This window comes from Pseudophryne corroboree, chromosome 1 (genome assembly GCF_028390025.1).
Source record: "Pseudophryne corroboree isolate aPseCor3 chromosome 1, aPseCor3.hap2, whole genome shotgun sequence".
Lineage (NCBI taxonomy): Eukaryota > Metazoa > Chordata > Amphibia > Anura > Myobatrachidae > Pseudophryne > Pseudophryne corroboree.
This window is the reverse complement of record NC_086444.1, coordinates 916,152,933-916,174,405: the sequence shown is the minus strand read 5'-3', so window position 1 is coordinate 916,174,405 and position 21,473 is coordinate 916,152,933. Positions and strand designations below refer to the sequence as shown.

At 44.2% G+C, this 21,473-nt stretch overlaps 1 long non-coding RNA gene across 1 annotated transcript in view; it reads left to right on the top strand.

Annotated features, from left to right (window-relative positions):
• Positions 1-21,473, top strand: part of LOC134917700 (uncharacterized) — a 55,328-nt gene that overhangs the window by 2,244 nt on the left and 31,611 nt on the right. Inside the window, exon 2 of the long non-coding RNA XR_010177429.1 lies at positions 16,598-16,671. This is a non-coding gene — a long non-coding RNA (uncharacterized LOC134917700). The remainder of the gene's footprint in view (positions 1-16,597; positions 16,672-21,473) is intronic.

Sequence of the window (21,473 nt, the reverse complement as noted above, 5' to 3'; positions counted from 1 at the left end):
GCCCCCACAGTGCCAGATTCAGTGCCCACAGTGCCAGATACAGTGTCCCCACAGTGCCAGATACAATGCCCCCACAGTGCCAGATACAATGCCCCCTGCAGTGCCAGATACAGTGCCTCCACAGTGCCAGATACAATGCCCCTCTGCAGTGCCAGATTCAGTGCCCACAGTGCCAGATACAGTGCCCCCACAGTGCCAGATACAGTGCCCCCTGTGCCAGATACAGTGCCCACACAGTGCCAGATACAATGCCCCCCTGCAGTGCCAGATACAGTGCCAGATACAGTGCCCCCACAGTGCCAGATACAGTGTCCCCACAGTGCCAGATACAATGCCCCACAGTGCCAGATACAATGCCCCCTGCAGTGCCAGATACAGTGCCAGATGCAGTGCCCCCACAGTGCCAGATACAATGCCCCTCTGCAGTGCCAGATTCAGTGCCCACAGTGCCAGATACAGTGCCCCCACAGTGCCAGATACAATGCCCCCAGTGCCAGATACAGTGCCCACACAGTGCCAGATACAATGCCCCCCTGCAGTGCCAGATACAATGCCCCCCCCTGCAGTGCCAGATACAATGCCCCCCCCTGCAGTGCCAGATACAATGCCCCCAGTGCCAGATACAGTGCCCACATTGCCAGATACAATGTCCCCCTGCAGTGCCAGATACAATGCCCCCACAGTGCCAGATTCAGTGCCCCCAGTGCCAGATACAATGCCACCACAGTGCCCCCCCCCCCCCCAACCCCCCATGCTCACCGCTGCTGGCTTCTTCTCTGAGGGGCACAGCGCAGCGCGCGCCTCTCCTGTCTGTGACATCCGGGGGATGGTGAGGGTGGCGGCAGCAGGCATTTGTAATATGGCGCCGGTATGTGAGCCAGTCAAAGCTCGCAGTCCGGCATCCAATCAGGTGACGCCGCTGCCGGTCCGCGAGCTCTGATTGGCTGGTGGCCGGCACCATATTAAAAATGAAGGGAGTGCTGTGCCAGTGATTGTCAGATCCCGTGCGCTCTGCGAGCTACCGAAATTACTGCGGGGAGCTACCGGTAGCTCGCGAGCGACGGGTTGGTGATCACTGTCTTAAAATGTTTATTCCACTAACAAACATAGCTAAATATAACAAAAGTGGCATGTAAAATATGGAATACAAATTAAAAACTGTTGTTTTTTTTTCACGTTAAAATGTATATAGTTTAATTGATCCTTGATGTATCGCTTGTATTTCAGTATATCAGCTTGCAGCAAACTGGGGAAATCACAATATGACAACTGTCCACGCTCAATGTTTACCCCATCTGTGTCACCCCTCTCTGTCTGCACCTACCCTTTAGAATGTAAGCTCTCACAAGGGTCCTCAGCTATCATGTGCTTAGCCTTCTCTTACTTAAAACATTTTTGACAGCACCAAATCCCGTGGTTTTCTTCCACCCTGATACCTACCTATGTCTGTGTCATCTGCTGATGCAGCTGTATTTATTTACCCAGTACTTGTCCTATATTGTCTTCAACTGGAAGCCACTATTTTCCTTTTGATTTTTTCCTTTTGAGTATTCCTTTTGAGTATTCGTTTATGTACTCTGTAATTGGGCGCTGCAGATCCCTTGTGGCCAGGGCCGAACTGGGCATCTGGCACTTCTGACACATGCCAGAAGGAAACAACAACCCTGATCCAGGCGCTAATTGATTAATTGTATTATTTACTTTTAATTTGAGATTTATAAACTTGAAGCTGCAATCTTTGTCCAGCTGTACCTGTGTACGTACAGCTAAAACTTGATCAAGAATTGATCAAGAAGCTACACAAGAAAAAAGAAAAGTGACTGATTGCGCTATTTCTCCAGGTGCGTATATGAATAAAAACACGTATTTTTCACTTCTCTGGTGTTTATTTTAGTACAAACGTTATATCTCATACAACAATATAATAAAAGAATTTTTAAAGTATGCATACTCATTAGGGACTCATTCTAAAAATTTTTTTATAATACTAATAAAATGATGATATTTCTCTGTTTTAGACATCCAGTGCTCAAATCTCAGAGACAATTAATAGTTCCACTCCTGGATTAAATGCAACATAATTTATGTATCCACAACGTTTAAACGGTGATTTTCCAAAGATGAAAACTCAGTTCTTTGTTTAAAGACACAGTTTCCACAACATTGAATAATGCTTATCCTCGTTGTATTAGAACTCAGTCTTTTATATATGACCACAGTTCTCATTCATATATTTGCAAAGTCCATAGACTGACAGTTTCTAAATTGAGCCGCTTACCACCGTGTCCGTGGATGCAGACGTGATGGGGAGATCCTCGCCGTGCACAGCAATGCTGGTTTGCTTTCCCTATCCCCGGGGAGAGGGAAATCAAACCAGCATTGCTGTGCACGGCGAGGATCTCCCCATCACGTCTGCATCCACGGACACGGTGGTAAGCGGCTCAATTTAGAAACTGTCAGTCTATGGACTTTGCAAATATATGAATGAGAACTGTGGTCATATATAAAAGACTGAGTTCTAATACAACGAGGATAAGCATTATTCAATGTTGTGGAAACTGTGTCTTTAAACAAAGAAATGAGTTTTCATCTTTGGAAAATCACCGTTTAAACGTTGTGGATACATAAATTATGTTGCATTTAATCCAGGAGTGGAACTATTAATTGTCTCTGAGATTTGAGCACTGGATGTCTAAAACAGAGAAATATCATCATTTTATTAGTATTATAAAAATTTTTTTAGAATGAGTCCCTAATGAGTATGCATACTTTAAAAATTCTTTTATTATATTGTTGTATGAGATATAACGTTTGTACTAAAATAAACACCAGAGAAGTGAAAAATACGTGTTTTTATTCATATACGCACCTGGAGAAATAGCGCAATCAGTCACTTTTCTTTTTTCACATGCCAGAAGGGCCTATGGGCAGGTGGGCTGGGGTGGTCCCTCAGAGAGCCGGGAAGGCCGCGCGCAGCGCAGCCTCCAGCTCTCTGATTGAGCCGCCCCCCACCGGTCTCCATGGAAATGGAGGCGTGCCGCGCGTCCACGCCCACCTGACTCGTGGCACGCCCCTGTGGTATGTATAGCATATGGAGGGGATTGTTCCGTGACAGGACAGTTAAGATAAGTGTATACAAATATTTGTAAGAATAAGTTTGGCTGATATGTTGCCATTAGAACTAGAAAACTGAATGCATAATAGGATTCAATGGGATCTGTGATTAACAGGTCCACCCACCAATTGGAGACAGACACAGGGGGTTAAAAATCAGCGGAGCCTAGTCTCCATTGGTTGCGGCAGTTATTTCATCTAAGCCACATCACAGTAACAGAGACTAAAGGCCCATACACTGGCCAATTTTGAGCTGAAAGCAGGTCACTTTTGGTGTGTTGAGCGGCTTTCAGCTCAAAGCTGCCCAGTGTGTATGCCCCGGTGATGAGAACTGATGCATGCTCCCGCTTCATCGCCAGCAGCAGCCGTTCATCTGCTGGTATCACCAGCAGATGAACGGCGGGGTGAACGGCTTTCCATAGCGTTCTGCTATGGAAATCTGTTCACCCCTGCTGACATCGCTGGGCAGGGGGGAAAATCGCTCAGTGTGTGTGCACTGAGCGATTTTCAGCCCAGCGATGTCAGCGATCATCGCTGTGCATACGCGCTGGGCAAAATCGCTCAGTGTGTGTGCACCTTAAGCCCTAGAAACGTGTCAACCGCAGCGCTCATACAATCTGCACTGTGAAGTGAGGACACAGCCTCCGTGTCTCCGCTGCTGGTGGCTGCTTTCATACTCAGGCCGCACAGAGGAGACGGAGACACGAGTCAAGTGTATGGGTCAGCAGCAGCACATATACAAGCCGCGCTGCCACTAGACGGTTTAAGACATATGATAAGTTGAGAGAAATAGCCTATGCGGCTAAACATGAGCGGCTTTATAATCACTGGCTAATGCACATATGACATTATTAACTGTACCATATTTAGGGATCTAATTATATCATCCTTTAGATATATTTAATGTTTGAGGAAGGAATCCACTTTATGACATTCATAAGGGATATGACCAGAAGATAACCATTTGTCCTTATCTCACTATATCTCACTATATAATAATAAAGATGTACACTAAAAAGGACCAGCATTGAAAATTCTGTAACAGTTTTTTTTTTTTTAATATTTATTAACCATACGATAATTTGGATAGAATATCTCTCCATCCTGCCCGCTTCATTAGGGTGCAGGCAGGATGCAGGAGATCTGCCTCCTCTTCCTGGGGAGTGGGGTCTTCCCCAAAAATTGTGAGCAAGAAACAGAGAAAAAGGGAGGGGTTGACAAGGGAGGGAATGGAGGGTGGTGGTGGGGTTTTGAATAATGCCAAGGTACACATTAGTAGCTTACCCAGTAAATCAAACCAATCCAAAGATACCCTACTATTTAAGACACTGCTCGAAGCAGGAGCCAGGAAGAGGTTTCAACTACTGATAAGGTATTGGTTTGAGTTTAATAATCTAATGAGTCAATAAATGGTTTCTTCTTTGAGTAGAAATGGGCTACCCCAGTTTCTAAGGCAGGAAAGAGTTCTTGTCTATCACAGTACAAAGTTTTAAGCAGTAAAGATTTAACAGATCCTAAAAAATAACAATAATAGTTAACAAAGGTTTCCAGATTTTATCATGTACCCCCAGGTACCAGTTAGAGAAGTTGGCACAGAGCAGTGTGGCTGGGTCAATGTGAAAATGTTTGTGGAAAATAGAGTTCGCTGCCTAGGCGTCACCCTTTACTCTGATCTGTCCTTTGTTCCACACATTCAATCTGTCTCTAAATCATGTTACATGCACCTAAAAAAACATATCCAAAATCCGCCCTTATCTTACACAAGACACTGCAAAAACTCTAATCCATGCTCTCATCATCTCCCGCATTGATTATTGTAATAGTCTCCTTACTGGTCTTCCCAAACATAGGCTCTCACCACTACAATCCATTTTAAATGCAGCTGCGAGGCTAATCTTCCTCGCCAGATGTTCTTCATCTGCTGATCCGCTCTGTCAGTCCCCCCATTGTTTACCGGTATTCTATTGTGTTAAATATAAAATACTTTTACTTACATACAAGGCTATTAACCAACCTGCACCATCATACATCTCCTCACTCATCTCAAAATATCTCCCTACCAGACCTCTCCGCTCTGCACAAGATCTGCGTCTCTCATCCACATGTATTACCTGTTCCCACTCAAAATTACAGGACTTAACCCGGGCTTCACCCACTCTGTGAAATGCCCTCCCACGCACAATAAGGCTCTCTAGTCTCCAAACCTTTAAACGTTCCCTGAAAACTCATCTCTTCAGACAAGCCTATCAAATTCCAGACCCACCGACATAACCTTCAATGCTTCCCTATCCAGTTACATCCTCTCTGTACAGTCCACATAACCTGACATTTTGTCTTCCAACATTGCTGGGTGATCATATTATACAACCCATTAAGAAACTAGCAATCTGGGGAACCATTATGTAACAGGTAGCATCTATCCTTGTGTAACAATGCCTATTTCCCTATAGATTGTAAGCTTGCGAGCAGGGCCTTCCTACCTCTATGTCTGTCTGTCTTTGCCCAGTTTTGTTCTATAACTGTTGTTGTAATTGTAAAGCACAACGGAATATGCTGCGCTATATAAGAAACTGCTAATAAATAATAATAAAATATAATTCATAACTGTACCCCAGAATTTTTGGATCTTAGGGCATATCCAGAAATTATGATAGAAAGTTGCATTAGGATGTTTACATTTTAGACAATTCCCAGTCTCTTCCATAATCAAATGTTTCCTACGAGCCTGGGATATATACACACACGGTGAATGGTCTGTATGTGAACCTCCTGTAACCAAGAGCTTCAAAGACACTGCAATGTGGAGTCATAATAGAGCAAAAGTGACTCCGGGGAGGCGATAGAGGGAATATCCCGTGCCCAGGCCTCCACTGTGCCTTTCCAAACCTTAGAAAGAGTAGATTTCACCAATTCTGAGCACAAATAACGTGTTTTATATGGATGCAACACAATAAAGGATAACAAGGAATGGATCGGATCTGGGGAAATTGAGGCTGGTAGTTGTTAAAGAATTGATCTAGCATAGTGAGTGGCCTGCAAATACATAAAAATCTGTGTGGTATTTGGAAATTCTGATAGAGTGTGGTAAATGAAAGAACAACAAAAATTAATTTTGCCTTTATCCGCCAGTATAGGAAAAGGGAGTTATCCATCCCTGAAGGGAACACTGGGGCAGATGTATTAACCTGGAGAAGATTGGAAGGAAATGGTCAGCGCGCTCTGGAGGTGTGGATGTCTTGGGCGGGGGGGGGGGGGGGGAAGGAGGGGGGGGGGTAACTTTGAACTTGCAGGGGGACTGCTGTTATTATGTATATTCCCTATGTATACAATGACAGCTGTGAGACAGAAGGGGTTGTGTATATTTATTGATTACTTAATCTAATTTAAGTCCCTCTTCAGGTGGGTCATGCAGACCACCCTTTCTGAGTGTACCCTTCTAAATGGTACACTTGTGCTTAGACCCTTTCAGTCAGTAAGTCCAAATGCCACTATCAGGTGTGTCTTGCAGACCACCCTTTATTAGTATACCCTCCTGATGGTATACCCTATTCAAAAGGACCCCAGCTGGGGTTAATGTCAGGTGTACCCTAGTGCGGGTCACCTTTACCATAGGTGTGGTGTGCCTATGTACTTCTGATTGGTCTCTGTTTATTGTGTCTTTGTGAGTGTGACAGTTTGCGGCGTCCCGCCTGTCAGACTCTGGCTGGTGTGCTCGGTTGGAGGTGGCGGGTGTGGGGCTGTGTAGATTTCACTTACCGCCGGGGGCAAGCTGGCGCGCCTGCCGCCGGTGTCTGCAGTCCCGTCCCGCGTCCTACGCTGCCTCCGTGGATATTGTCTGTAGCTCCAGTCCACGTCCCGGTCACAGGGACGTGGACCGGAGCTACTTCCTGGTGCCGGCGTCACGTGCAAAGTCACATGAGCGGGACGATGTTGTACCAGGATGCGTGTGTTCCCCTTCTCCGTCCGGGAAAGGGGGTCTGTAGTGTGGTTATAGGTTAATCATCTGTGTTAGGTGTATCAGGTCTCCAACGCGTTTCAGCATAAATGCCTTTTTCTAGGATTACATGCCTGATATTCTGGAGTGCTTTTAAGATGATATCTGAATAGTGATTGGTTATCAATGGTTGACACCCTCTATTGCAATTGGATGTTTCTTGTCCATCAGTTGTCAATCAAGTTCATTCACAGTGACCCGCACTAGGGTACACCTGACATTAACCCCAGCTGGGGTCCTTTTGAATAGGGTATACCATCAGGAGGGTATACTAATAAAGGGTGGTCTGCAAGACACACCTGATAGTGGCATTTGGACTTACTGACTGAAAGGGTCTAAGCACAAGTGTACCATTTAGAAGGGTACACTCAGAAAGGGTGGTCTGCATGACACACCTGAAGAGGGACTTATATTAGATTAAGTAATCAATAAATATACACAACCCATTCTGTCTCACAGCTGTCATTGTATACATAGAGAATATACATAATAACAGCAATCCCCCTGTAAGTACAAAGTTACCCCCCCTCCTTCCCTCCCCCCCCCCAAGACATCCACACCCCCAGAGCGCGCTGACCATTTCCTTCCAATTATCTGCAATAGGAGGTAGGACACCTCCAGGTCCAGCAGCGCTAACCCTAACTGTCCCCTGAGTGAGCGCTATCTCTCCCCATTCCAAAATATTACCTGGAGAAGGCCTAAGGAAGTGATAAACCAGTGATAAGCACAAGGTGATAAACGCACCAGCCAATCAGCTCCTAACTGTTAATTTACATATTGGAGGTGATTGGCTGGTGCGTTTATCACCCTGTGCTTATCACTGGTTTATCACTTCCTTATGCCTTCTCCAGGTTAATGCATCTGCCCTATTATTGTTTTTTGTTTTTTTTAAATGTCATTCAATATAGTTTAAAAAGTATTTTTTCAATATTTAAATATTATATTATGTGCATCTGCAAAACGGATCTCCTCATCAGAAATTGGGAGACACAGTGGGGCAGCGCAGTCACATGTGATCTGACCATGCCAGTTAAGTGGTCAATAGAGCCCTACAGTAGCTCATTTTCTGAACCATAGTAGTGCCCATACTGTAGTTCAAATTATGTCACATTGTAGAACTGCTGGTACACATTATGCACACAGTACCCCCAATTCACATTATGACATACAGTGTCCCCAGTTCATATTATGCCACATTACAGTGCCCCAGTTCATATTATGTATCATTATAATGTCCCCCAGTTCATGTTATACCACATAACAAGGAGCAGGTCCAGGAGCATAACTAGATATATTGTAGTCCCCATGGCAAAAGACAGGGACGGGCCCTGGGACCCAGAGCTGAGAGGGAAGACCCTCCCAACTCTGGGCCCCATAGCAGCTGCACTCCCTGCAACTATGGTAGCTTCACCCTCACACACACACACACACACACACACTTATACAAATCAGCGCATTATATATAGTTTTTTTTCTATATTTTTACATGTTTTATTACCTCCTACAACAATGTATATCAGTTAAGCAAAAAGATACTTAAATTAGAAAGGCATCGCTGTCCTTCTGAGAATGGTCTGCATATACTTTCCTTTTTTAAGTGCAACACAATATGATTGGTTACACATAGAATTAGTTTTAGAAATGTACAGTTATACTACTAATGTTACTACTCAATCTTTGCTAAATGATTGCAAGGATTAATTATGGTGTGCATGGTAAAGCTACTTGAAAACGATATGAATTAGTGAATAATGTAAGGGTGAGGGAGCCCTCTAGCAGCAACACATGCTCACTACACATTAAGGGCTTTCCATCTACAAATAAGCTGACAATTTCTGTGCAGGCTTTTATTTCAGTTTTTAAATATGAATATGATATAGTGGAGATTTATAATATTAATTAAAAACTAAAGTAAAATATGAAAACAGTATACTATGGCTATACAGCAACATGGAAATATGCCAATAAAGATATACACAAATCAAGTCTCTTTTTTTAATTTTTTATTTTAACAGTGTAAGCATAGGCATTTCTATAATGGGTGCAGGGTGTGTGGTGCACACAGGCCTCTGGGTCCGGGGGGCCCACACCGCACACCCTGCACCCATAGAGTATACTTACCCCTCTGGAGTCCCGCGGCGACAGCCCTGCTAAGCATTCACAAATCACTTGAAAAATTGCAGCCACTACCATTTCTGAGTGATTTGCGCATGCGCACTGGAGATGTCCCCGGGAACAAGGCGTGGGCGCCATGTTTTCGGAGACCTGCGCATGCGCAGTAGACTCTGGCACTATGCCAGAGTCTACTAGCCGCCGGAGAGAAGGGGGCCCGCATTGGAAGCTGCACGCGGGTCCCCTCCTCTCTTAAAACGCCCCCAAGTGTAAGCATTATAATTAATATTGTAATAAACATTCAGATACAGTAGCTTGAAAAAGTATTCAACCCTTGATAATTCAACAGATTCTCTGTATTACAGATTAATTTACACAGATTGTTCCATACAGTGATTTTATTGTGGACCAGTAGGCTCTTAAAGTAAATAATAAGTAATAATAAAATAAAAACTGAAAAATGCTGCTTGCATAAGCATTCACCCCCCATGTCCTATGGAAAATCCAAGTTTACATAGATGAAAGATATTGCTCTAACGATCAGAACGATATCGCCCCAAGAATCATTAAAATATGATTGGTAATACTGTGAATCTGAAGGAAAGTTGTGAAAATAACCAAATGGCATTCTAAAAAAAAAAGAAAGACAAAGTTCTGGATATGTGCACAAGTACTGTTGGGTCAATTGCGAGGAAAAGGAAGGTCTATCATACCACCTAGGCACTGGCCAGACAAGGCTGTCCCTCTAGACCCAGGGCTCAATACAGTCACCCGCAAAGGGGGCGAGTTGCCGTTGTCGTTTACACACACTCTCCCCCACACTCTCTCTCCTCTCTCCCACTTCTCTGTCTTTCCGTCTTCTCTCTCCCCAACCCCTCTATCTTTCAATACCCTTCCCCTACCCTCTAATACCCCTTTCACATTGCAGATAGCGGGTCATAGCTCCTTCCCGAGTGCATCCGTTTTGAGACCCCTTTCAGACTGGTGGTCCTGATATATTGCTGTGTTGATGACATCACCGCATCACGTGCGGAGGTGGCGTTTGGATATCACATGATCTCCAAGCACCGCCTGTTCCTATACTGTGAATGGGTCCCATCGATGCGGCAACCCGTTCACACCACACAGTGACCTAGGTTGAACTCGTGTTGAACCCTGCTTGCCACCAGGGTTGAAATACCGGGTCGACCCAGGATATTTGCCCTGGCCCATTTCACACTGCACTAAAACCCTGGTTAATGCGTGTTCATATGCAGTAACCCAGGTTATTTTGGGCAGTGTGAAAGGGGTATAACTTTCCGTCCTCTCTCTCCCCTCCTTCTATCTCTCCTCCCCTCTCTCTGTTTCCCCTTGCCCCGGGTGACAGGAGTCCCAGTTTCAGCCCAGTTGCAAACGCAATTCGCCCCACTCGTGGCCCAATCTCACCCTGGATTTGCAGATTTCTATACACACACAGCCATATGGGGCTGGAAACAAAAAATATACAAGCCTGGTGGTACCATAAATTTGGCATACAACAACCACACTTACTTGTGCTACACTGATGTCGCAGGTAATTAGATTGACCCCCAAGTGTCAGACCAAGAAGGAAGACTTGTGAGGGAAGACACAGAGAGGTTAGCTATCATTATGAAGGAGCAATAGAGTTCAGTGGCTGAGTCTGGAAAGAAAGTGTACAAGTCAACCATATTAAGAGCTCTGCATACTACTGGCCTGTATAGGATGGCAGCTAAAAAGAAGCATTACTAAAGAAAATAATGTCTGACATTTGCCAGAAAACGTGAGAGTAACCCAGGTAAAATGCGGGATAAGAAGATTTTGAGTTTAGACGAGACAAAAATTGAACTTTTTAGCCCCAATTTAAAATGCAATGTGTGGCACAATCTGAAGTATGGTGACAGCACCATGTTGTGGGCATGCTTTTCGTTAGCGTGAACTAGGCATCTTGATAAATGGAATTACTGATGGATGGTGTAAAATACAGGGAAATAGTACAAGACTTCAGTCTGCTAGGAAACAAACTTGCTAGAAAAGTCACCTTTCAGCAGGACATTGTTACCAATCACAAGGCCAAAGCAAGACTGGCATGATGGAACAATAAAAAAGGTGAATAAACTACAATGGCCAAGTCAAAGTACGGATCTCAATCCAATGTGGCACTATTTAAAAAAATAGCCATTTATGATATTTGAATCCACACATTTTACTGAAGATTACAGGTCCTCAGGCCAAGTACTGCTCTTTCATTCTTTTATCTTGTTTCTGCATTGTAAGAGATGGCTGCAGTATTAACTGTGTTTAAAATATTATGTTATTTTGGTAAAAACAGCTCCTCATTTTAGGCCCAAATGTATCAAGCCTTAAAAAGTGATAAAGTAAAGAGTGATAAAGTACCAACCAATCAGCTTCCTAACTGCCATGTCACAGGATGTATTTGAAAAATGAGTTAGGAGCAGATTTGTTGCTACTTTATCTCTCTCACTTTTTAAGACTTAATACATTTGTGCCTAAGGGCCTTCTTCTGAGGTGGGGGGAGCAAAGCAAAAAAGAAGCTGTGCACATTGGGAAAACCTTGTTTCATTGCAAGGGGTGCAAATACAATTTTGGTTTATGCATGCAAGGTACATTCAGACCTGACCTTCAACAGCGGTTGCAGGCTGAAGCCTGGTGAGGTGTGTGTATGAGCAGCAGCTGCACTATGCGTGCGCACACAGTGAAGTGCGAAGGCATTTCACTTGTGCGATCTCCTCTGCCATTTTTGGGGCGCGGTTCGGACAACGCAGGCATAACGTCACACGCAGCCGCTGCGTCCAAAAACATAGCGGGTAGCCACCTGCTTTCGCAGTTAGGCGTTTTTCCCGCACATCTACGATCAGTTCTGAATTAGGCCCTAAATCTGAAAGGTATGCCTAATAGGGCCCATCGTTGTAGCAGAGCAGTATTGCACCCTGGGCCAGCCCTGCCCTCTGCACATGTGACATCAATATTCCATGAAGAGATCTGGACACATCCTATTGAAGCGATGGCCAAATCTAGGGTGAATCTCCAGGCTGCAGGCAGGGCCGGTTCTATACCTTGTGGCGCCCAGTGCGAAAGTTTCCACTGGCGCCCCCCCCCGCGGCAAAACAGTTAGTGAAAAATAGGGGCGTGGCTTCATAGGGGAGGGTCATGGCCACAGTTATGCCCCCAGCAGCTGTGCCCCCAGACTTGCCCCAAGTAGTTGTGCCCCCCAGTTGATTTGCACCCAGTAGATTTGCCCACTGTAGTTGTACCCCCAGTAGTTGTGCCCCCTGTAGATTTGCCCCCAGTAGCTGTGCCCCCAGTAGTTGTGCCCTCAGCAGCTGTGCCCCCAGTTAATTTGCCCCCAGTAACTGTTCCCCCTGTAGCAGTGCCCCCTGTAGTTGTGCCCCCTGTAGCTGTGCCCCTTGTAGCAGTGCCCCATGTAGTAGTGCCCCCAGTAGCTGTGCCCCTTGTAGCTGTGCCCCCAGTTGGTTTGTCCACAGTAGCTGTTCCCCCTGTAGCACTGCCCTCAGTATGTGCCCCCTGTAGTTGTGCCCCCTGTAGATCTGCCCCCATTAGCTGTGCCCCTTGTAGTAGTGCCCCCTGTATGTGCCCCCAGTAGTAGTGCCCCCTGTAGTAGTGCCCCCAGTAAGTGCCCCCTGTAGTAGCACCGCTTTGAAACCCTAAAAAACAACAACAATACTTACCAGCCTCGCTCCTGCTTCCGGACCGCTGCTGCTGCTGCTGTCTCCGAGCGCCGGCTCCTCTCTGTGGGAGAGATGTCATGACGTCTCTCTCATAGCAGCGCCGCACTGACACTAGGGGTCAATTTGACCTCTAGCGTCAGTCAGCGACACCGGCTGCAGCGACCACGGGCAAAAAGCCTGCTTGCCCGTAGCAAGAGCCGCTACTGGCTGCAGGGTTCCTTTCCAGGACCTTTGCAAGCCACATGCAAGGGCCAATGGAACTGAAATGATGTGCCCCTTTTAGATTGAGCACTGGGCAGTGGCACCGCTTGCACGTCCTAGTTATGCCTGACATTAGCCCTGGTGGTGGCTGACACTTTTTAAAGGAAAAATAAACAGGGTTGAATGCACGTGAAGGACTGAATTCTCAAAAGAAAAAAAAAATATGTTTGACATATTTAAGCTGGCAAACATCCTGGCTGCCTAGCTGACAGGAGTACTTATGTGTGTACGAGTTAGTGTTCTCAAAAAGCTATGATTTTTGTTTTAATTTTATACTGTGCTTTTCTGAAGTAGAATAATTAGTTTTACTGACATTTTACAACACTTGTCATCAAGCAGCAAGATGCCCAACCAAGCTTATCAGTGTCAGTTTGAACAGCTTGGAGGAGACCCTAGACTGGAGCTGTGCTCATCTGCTTTGGAATCACACCTTGGTGGAGCTCCCCAGTGGAAATAGGTACTTACTTGGGAGAAGTTTGCTTATCCTGCTGCAAGGTTGCTGATGTTGCTGGAGTCATTATGGAGGTAGTTGTCATTGAGGGAACCTGGTCCAGGTTGGAGAACTTGAACCTGTGTCAATCCATTAATCATGGCTCACCATGTCACCCATTACATCCTCTTGCGATGGCTTACAGTATATTAGCCAACACATGTGATCTGAAGGCAATGTATTGATGGAGAGGGAGCATAGAAGAGACAGAAAAGAGGTGCAATCTGCAAGAAGAGAGAAGAGGTTGGAATGAAGATAGATACCACAGTCCTGCTGGCAAGGTGGTTCTGTTAAATGAGCTTACTGTATGCTTGTCAACTTGTACTGTATATGTGAAGAACAGTGAGATGAAGAGGCAAAAGGCAATGTACAAGGATACCGTGACAACTTGAGGATCAGCGCAGACCCCATCCAGAAAGGGCCAGCCACAAAGGGCACATAAAAAAATGGATCCTTATGCCCACTGTTTACCAGCCAAGGTTGGCAGATAGGGTCAGTGGGTATTGAGGAGCACCACTAAACCCCAGGTATACCTAGTCCACTTATCCCCCTACATTTTTCTTTTGCCTAACATTTTTACCTCTTTGCCCAGTCACCAGTCATGTTTACTCCTCCAAGTTCTTTGCGTTTTAAAGTAGTAGGTCGGTGGCCATATTTACACTCCATGGGCAGTGTAGCTCCCTTAAGCTTCTAAGTAGGGTTGCTGCCACCAATGCTTAGGCCTATTAGGAGGTCAGGCTACCAACTTGGTGTAAGCACTAAACCTGCACCAGCCACTACGCACCCAATGATTATTTGAATAGTGCAGTAGGTGCTAGGCATATAGTGCTCATTAGAGCACTTAGGTGTTGGCACAATAGGAAGTATGATCATAAGATTGTGTGTTCTGGGCATTAGGCCCAAGGAGGTTATTCTTTGCCTTTGGAGACTTCAGACCTTTGACAATGCTTTGCATACATTTTCCAGCCAAAACGCCCATATTCGCTACAAAATTGGGGACCCATGGGAAATTATAGAAAGTTAACAGAACAGTGACCTTTTAGACCAAAATAGAAAATGAGCTTAATAGACTTCCATAGATTAACCCTGGAACTAGATTTCCCAGCAAACAGGCTTACATTAAAGGTAAATAAAATAAATAAATAAAAGGGCCGCGCTAGAGAGCCAATGAATTAATAATCAAAATGCCGGTGGTTCCAATTAAAACATATTTATTTTTCACACAGACATATAAAATAGATTAATATCACTGAGTAGCACTTCTAACCAATTAAGGATACATGTAACAATATAGAAGTAACAATGAATTTGTGGTCACTAGTATAGCCACATATGTTTCAATTCAAATTATATGTATCTTAGTTTCTCTTCTGTTTAGTTGCAGTCAGAATGGAGCTAAAAAGGTTAATTGAATTTATATTAGAATGTCACTGACTAATGAGGTTCGTACAGGCCACTGTGATTAATATTGCAATATATACCTCTCCCAGGTGGATTCCAATTGATTCACACTAAAATTTGTAAAAAACCTCCACAGTTCAGTGGTAAAGTCCCGCTATGGGAGCCGCGTACTCACTCTATCCCTGCTGTCCGGGATCCATTTGCTGGTGTGAGGAGATGAACAGCCCGAGCGTCCTCGGGTATTGCTGTGATGAGTGTGTTCAATGCGGCAGCTGGCTCCGATAGTGATTTGCCGAGCGGGAGCTGATGGACACTGTCCAATCGTAGATTAGCCATGATGCTGTGGCGGCTGATTCCGGCTGAGCATAACCATGGGGGAGGTCAATGCGGATAGATTTTGGTGCCGCCACTGGTAACGTTGACGCTAACAGCAGCCTGTATAAAGATCCTCAGTTGTCAGGGCCGCTGTAACGTCTCTCTGCACCCTAGGCGAAGCTTCAACCTAGCGCCCCCTAACCTGCAACCCCCCTCAACCACCACCACCTCCCGGAGGGGAGATGCAGGTGGCCACTAGGTGAGCTGGGGTGAATTGCATTATTATACATATACAAAGAAAAGGTACAACACTCAAGGACTTTTAAAGAGATAAAGTATATTGTAAACAAGTCACAAAATTTGACAGCCTAACCCTCACTGGCATACTAACATTCAGAATGCCGGCTGTGGGTATTCTGGTGTTGGCATACTGACAGGTGTCTGGATTCTGGTGCCGGTATTCTGAACGCCAACATCCCATCCACCAGGGTGCCAATTACATCTTTTTAATTGCATGGGTATACATACATATATATATATACGCACAGAAATACATATATTTGTATGTTCCTTAATGTGTTCCATCCTCCCCATCTATTCATTACTAACCCTCATACAGAGACATCCTTCGTTTTTTTGCTAGATGAATTCAGTGGCGCCCTCCAGTGACCGGTGCCCCTAGGCAGCCGCCTAAAGCTGCCTAATGGTAGAGCCAGCCCTGTCAGTTGTCCAGCTGATGACAGGGAGTCCTAGCATTAAAGGTAGACTGTTGGCGTATTTCTCTAGTTGCTTTGTTATTTGAATATTGCCCACTGTTTGCTCTTGTACCTTTGTTCCTATTTGACTGTTCAGCTTTTTTGATTGTGTTTGTTAGGATTGATGAATGGTGAGTTTAGGACTCTACACCTAACTATCATTTATGTTGCGCAGCAGTAGATGACCACGTAGTTATTTGTTAGTCATTGCGCCAGTTTGTTAACGTGGGTGGAAAAACTATCTAGTACATAGTACATATCTAGTACATAGTACGTAGCACTAGTGCAAGCATTATTAAAGGTCTATCGGGGGGAGATGTATCAAACCTTGGAGAGAGATCACGTGGAGAAAGAAACATATCAACCAATCAATGTCTTACTGCCATTTTACTGTCTGTGTTTGAAAAATTATACAATCTGACTGGTCGGTACTTTATCTCTCTTCCAGGTATAATACATCCTCCCCATGTGCCTTTGCAGATGCTAGACAGCAGCGCACTACCCTCCAATCAAGGAGACCAGGTATTGTTATGATGAGTATCTCTGTGTTGGCCCATCCAGGCATTACTCCTAGATATATTGGTAGGGTGTTTCCTTCTCCTTGGGCACTTGCACTTTATAAATTGGTAATAAGAGGTTTTCAGAATGAAACTGAGGCACAAAGTATTGTGCAATAAGAATTCTTATGTTTGTTTAGTCAGTAAATAGCGTTTCTGTATGACACATTTATAATGTTTCAACTGTATGTAACAAAGATGTTAAAAGCTACTGTGATAGATACAGTGGCCCTCATTCCGAGTTGATCGGTCGCAAGGCGAATTTAGCAGAGTTACACACGCTAAGCCTACGCCTACTGGGAGTGTATCTTAGCTTCTTAAAATTGCGACCGATGTATTCGCAATATTGCGATTACAAACTACTTTGCAGTTTCTGAGTAACTTCAACCTTACTCTGCCTGTGCGATCAGTTCAGTGCTTGTCGTTCCTGGTTTGACGTCACAAACACACCCAGCGTTCGCTCAGACACTCCCCCGTTTCTCCAGCCACTCCTGCGTTTTTTCCGGAAACGGTAGCGTTTTCATCCACACGCCCATAAAACGCCGTGTTTCCGCCCAGTAACACCCATTTCCTGTCAATCACATTACGATCGCCGGAGCGATGAAAAAGCCGTGAGTAAAAATACTATCTTCATTGTTAAATTACTTGGCGCAGTCGCAGTGCGAATATTGCTCATGCGTACTAAGCGGATTTTCATTGCGATGCGATGAAAAATACCGAGCGAACGACTCGGAATGAGGGCCAGTATGCATACAGTTGTTGATTAAAAAAATTCCATAATGTTATATGAGTTATGCGTGACAGCAGACTGGTTCTAGACCTTGTGGCGCCAGGGCGAAAGTTTCCTTTGGTGCCCCCCCATTCAAAACAGGGTTAGTGCGTGCTGAAGGCAAAACATTGGGGCTTCGCTTCATGGGAAAGAGGCCACAGAATAGTACCAATTCACATTACACTGCACAGTAGTGTCCCTTATACACATTATGCCATGTTAGAGCCCCTTACACATATTACACCACAGTAGAATAGAGCCCCTTATACACATTACATCAAGTTGAGCCCCTTATACAACACAGGAAAAGGAAAAACAAACACACCATAATGCCCATTAAGCATTAAGCCACAAACCATAATGCCCATTACACATTATGTCACACCGTAACACCCATGACACATTATGCAACACACAGTAACACCTATTACAACTTATGCCATGCACCATTATGCCCATTACATTTTATGCCACACACCGTAATACCCATTATATATTATGCCACACACCGTAAAGTCCATTACATATTATGCCACTCATTATGTCGTACATTCTAGTGCCCATTACACATTATGCCACATACAGTTATGCCCCTGACACCATTTCAGGCTCCACACACAATAATGTCCCTTACAAATTATTCCCCACAGTAAGGCATCTAATTACTTTTAAATTACCTGCTTGTTGCCAGGGCTCTCATGCTTGTTGTCAAGGCTTTCATGCTCTGGGTTCCATGCACATTGCTAGGGGTTTCCTGCTCATTGCCAGGGCTATTAGTAACAAGACCTGTACACTATATAGTAATAGAAAATGTAGAGATCTTGGTTACATATATTTTGCAAAAAATATGATAAGCCTCCAGGCCACTTCAAGGCATCGCTATTACTGTAGCGATGCCTTAGAGTTTGGGGTGTGGTGCCCCCTGGATATGGTGTGGCCAGGCTGCCTTGGGGGTAGCACACCATAATATTATATACTTAGCACTTTTGTAACACTCTTATTTATTTTTCCACTCACACTACTCTTTAGAGTATTTTACTAACACCCTTATTTTTGTATCACTGTTTAACACATTGCTCCTGCATCTTTCCTATTAACACATATTAACACTTTAGTATTTCAATGGTGTGCTGCCCTGGGGTGGTTGGGCCTGAGCCAGCTTTGTGGGGTCCGCACCCTGGACTTATACTTAGTATTATGAACCTCCAGTAATAGAGATGCCTTGAAGTGGCCTGCAAGCTTATCATATTTTTTGCAAAATATATGTAACCAAGATCTCTAAATTTTCTATTACCATATAGTGTACAGGTCTCCTACTCATCTCATGCTCGTTGTCAGGAGTTTTATGCTCTGGGTTCCATGGTCATTGCCAGGGGTTTCCTGCTCATTGCCAGGGGTCTCATGCACGTTGCCGGGGGTTTCCTCATTGCCAGGGGGTTGACGCTCATTGCCAGGGGTCTCATGCTCTTTGCCAGGGGGTTGATGCCCATTGTCAGGGGTTTACATAGGAGAAGATGCATTTTTGCATCTGCATCAAGTAGGACCTCTAGCATCTGTCTCCCACTCTCCTCCTTGGTGTTGGCCCACGCAGCCCCTGTTATTGTGCGGGCAGGTGCCTGCAGAGTAACTGCCTCCATGCACTCAGGCCACAGGCCGGATCGCCGCCCTGCTAGCCAGCACCTAAAACCGCCACTGCGTGACAGTAGCAGATGCGTGTGTGCAGTAAATACTCAGTTTCTACTGCTGTTAGTGTATATTACAGTAAGGAAAGATTTTACTATTATCTTATTTATTATTTATTACCAGTTATTTATATAGCACACACACATATTCTGCAGCGCTTTACAGAGAATATTTGGCCATTCACATCAGTGCCTGCCCCAGTGGAGCTTACAATCTGTATTTCTGACCACATGTACATGCACACACATTCACGCTAGGGTTAATTTTGTTGGGTTCCAATTGACCTACCAGTATATTTTTGGATTGTGGGGAAAGCCAGAGTACCCGGAGGAAACCCAAACAAGTACGGGGAGAACATGCAAGATCCCTACAGTTAGGGCCATGATGAGAATTGAACCCATGACCTCAGTACTGTGAGGCAGTAGTGCTAACTATTACATATCCATACTGCCCAATGACTTACAAAAATAGTCAACCTTCTAAACTATTAACAGATTTGTCTGTATTACAAATTATGTCTGGATTGTTTCAGATACAGTAGTTTATTTTAATGTGCACTAGTAGGCTCTATAATTCATATTCAAACTCCTGATGCTGCAGAGATGACCAAATAGTGCAGGAGGGAGCCGCTTAGCACATATAAACATACATGTTCTGATGATGTAACATATGTGCTGGCTGGTTTCCCAGGAGATTGGCAGTGCTGTGTGTATCAGGCGCCATGCATGACTCAGCATAAGTCTTCAAACTCCTTCAAACAAGACCGCCCCCAGACTCCTGTGAAACTAGCCAATGGTAGTCTGGGGGAAGGATTAGGAGGAGTATGTAAAGCCTTATGCTGAGTCCCGGGTTCTGCATGGCGCCTGATGCACACAGCACTGCCATTCCACAGGGAAATCAGCCAGCACTTTTGTGTTTATGACCCAAGTGTCATCAGCCAACGCGAGTCGTGGGGTACACAGATGTGGGGTTCCTATTGGGTCCCTTCCAGGAAATTATGTAAGTAGAAGCCCATAGGCTTCTACAGGCAATGCTATCTGTAGATGGTGTTGCCTATCAAGTACAAGCTTGATACATACCTCTGGATTATTTTACTTAATTTTGCTTTATGTACGTCCCATACCTGGCTTGATACATCTCCCCCACAAACACTCCCCACATTCACTCCTCACAAAAATGTCTAAACACTGTACTGAAAAACAAGAATACAAATTCCTAACTAATACTAATCAGTAACTGGCTGACGCTAATACCGTCTGTTGAAAGAGGAGTGCGCTACTGTACAGACTCTATATTGTTCCTCCAGGAAGGCTTCAATCCCTGTATCAAGATGGCCGCCAACCCAAGTACTGCGCATGCATGGCACCATCGTAACACTGTTAGGGCGTCAGAGTGAGAGATGCAAGCTAGATGCTCTTCCTGCATCTTGCACTGTTATCCGCAAGCCGCATATATTCACTGACTGGTGAGCTGTATGACACCCGCTCTTGTCAAGCACTGCTCCATCTAACCGGTGTGTATAACAGTGATTAAGCCTGTACCTACTTTCTCTTTAATAAAACACTTCACTGCTTAAGCAACTATCCTCTCAATATAAATTTACAGAATAGAGAATATGGAATGTTAACGTTTAGTCAAATCTTCACTCTCGTAATGTATTACAATCCATTGTGTCTACTGTATCTAACAAATGACAATTGCCCTTTAAATTTGTTTACATTATAAGTACATTTTAAATTGCATTAATTCATAATGATGTTTTCAGTAAAATGATTACTTTTCACACAACTGAAGTCAGCACCAGAATATTCACATGATAGGAATGCCAATATTGAGAATATCAACATGACAAATGTTGACAATCACAATGTTGACAGTGACAAAATATTGACACTGCCAGCATGTCAACTATGTAATTTACCTCTCTTTTTTTTTTTCAACATTACAATTTTATTGAAAACTAGCTGTTCTACCCGCTCTTCGCACGGGAGTTTCTGATTTTCACAGTTGTAAATATAAATGAGTGTTAAAAATTTGATAAATCTATAGAGCTGTACAGTAAATTTGAGATGTCTTAATGTAAGTAAATATTCATCCATAGTTCATGGCATTACCCGAGGAGAATAAAGAAGAGATGAGCATATATATATATAAGCAAATATATGCTATTATTAGTTTTGAGGATGAGTTTGGGGAGCGGTGCTCCCTGGACTGGTGGGACTGGGCTGCTTTGGGGTAGCATACTGTAACATCTAATTTAACACTTTGTATAAAATTTTTGTATAATTTTCTACTATTATCACTTTTTTTAATTA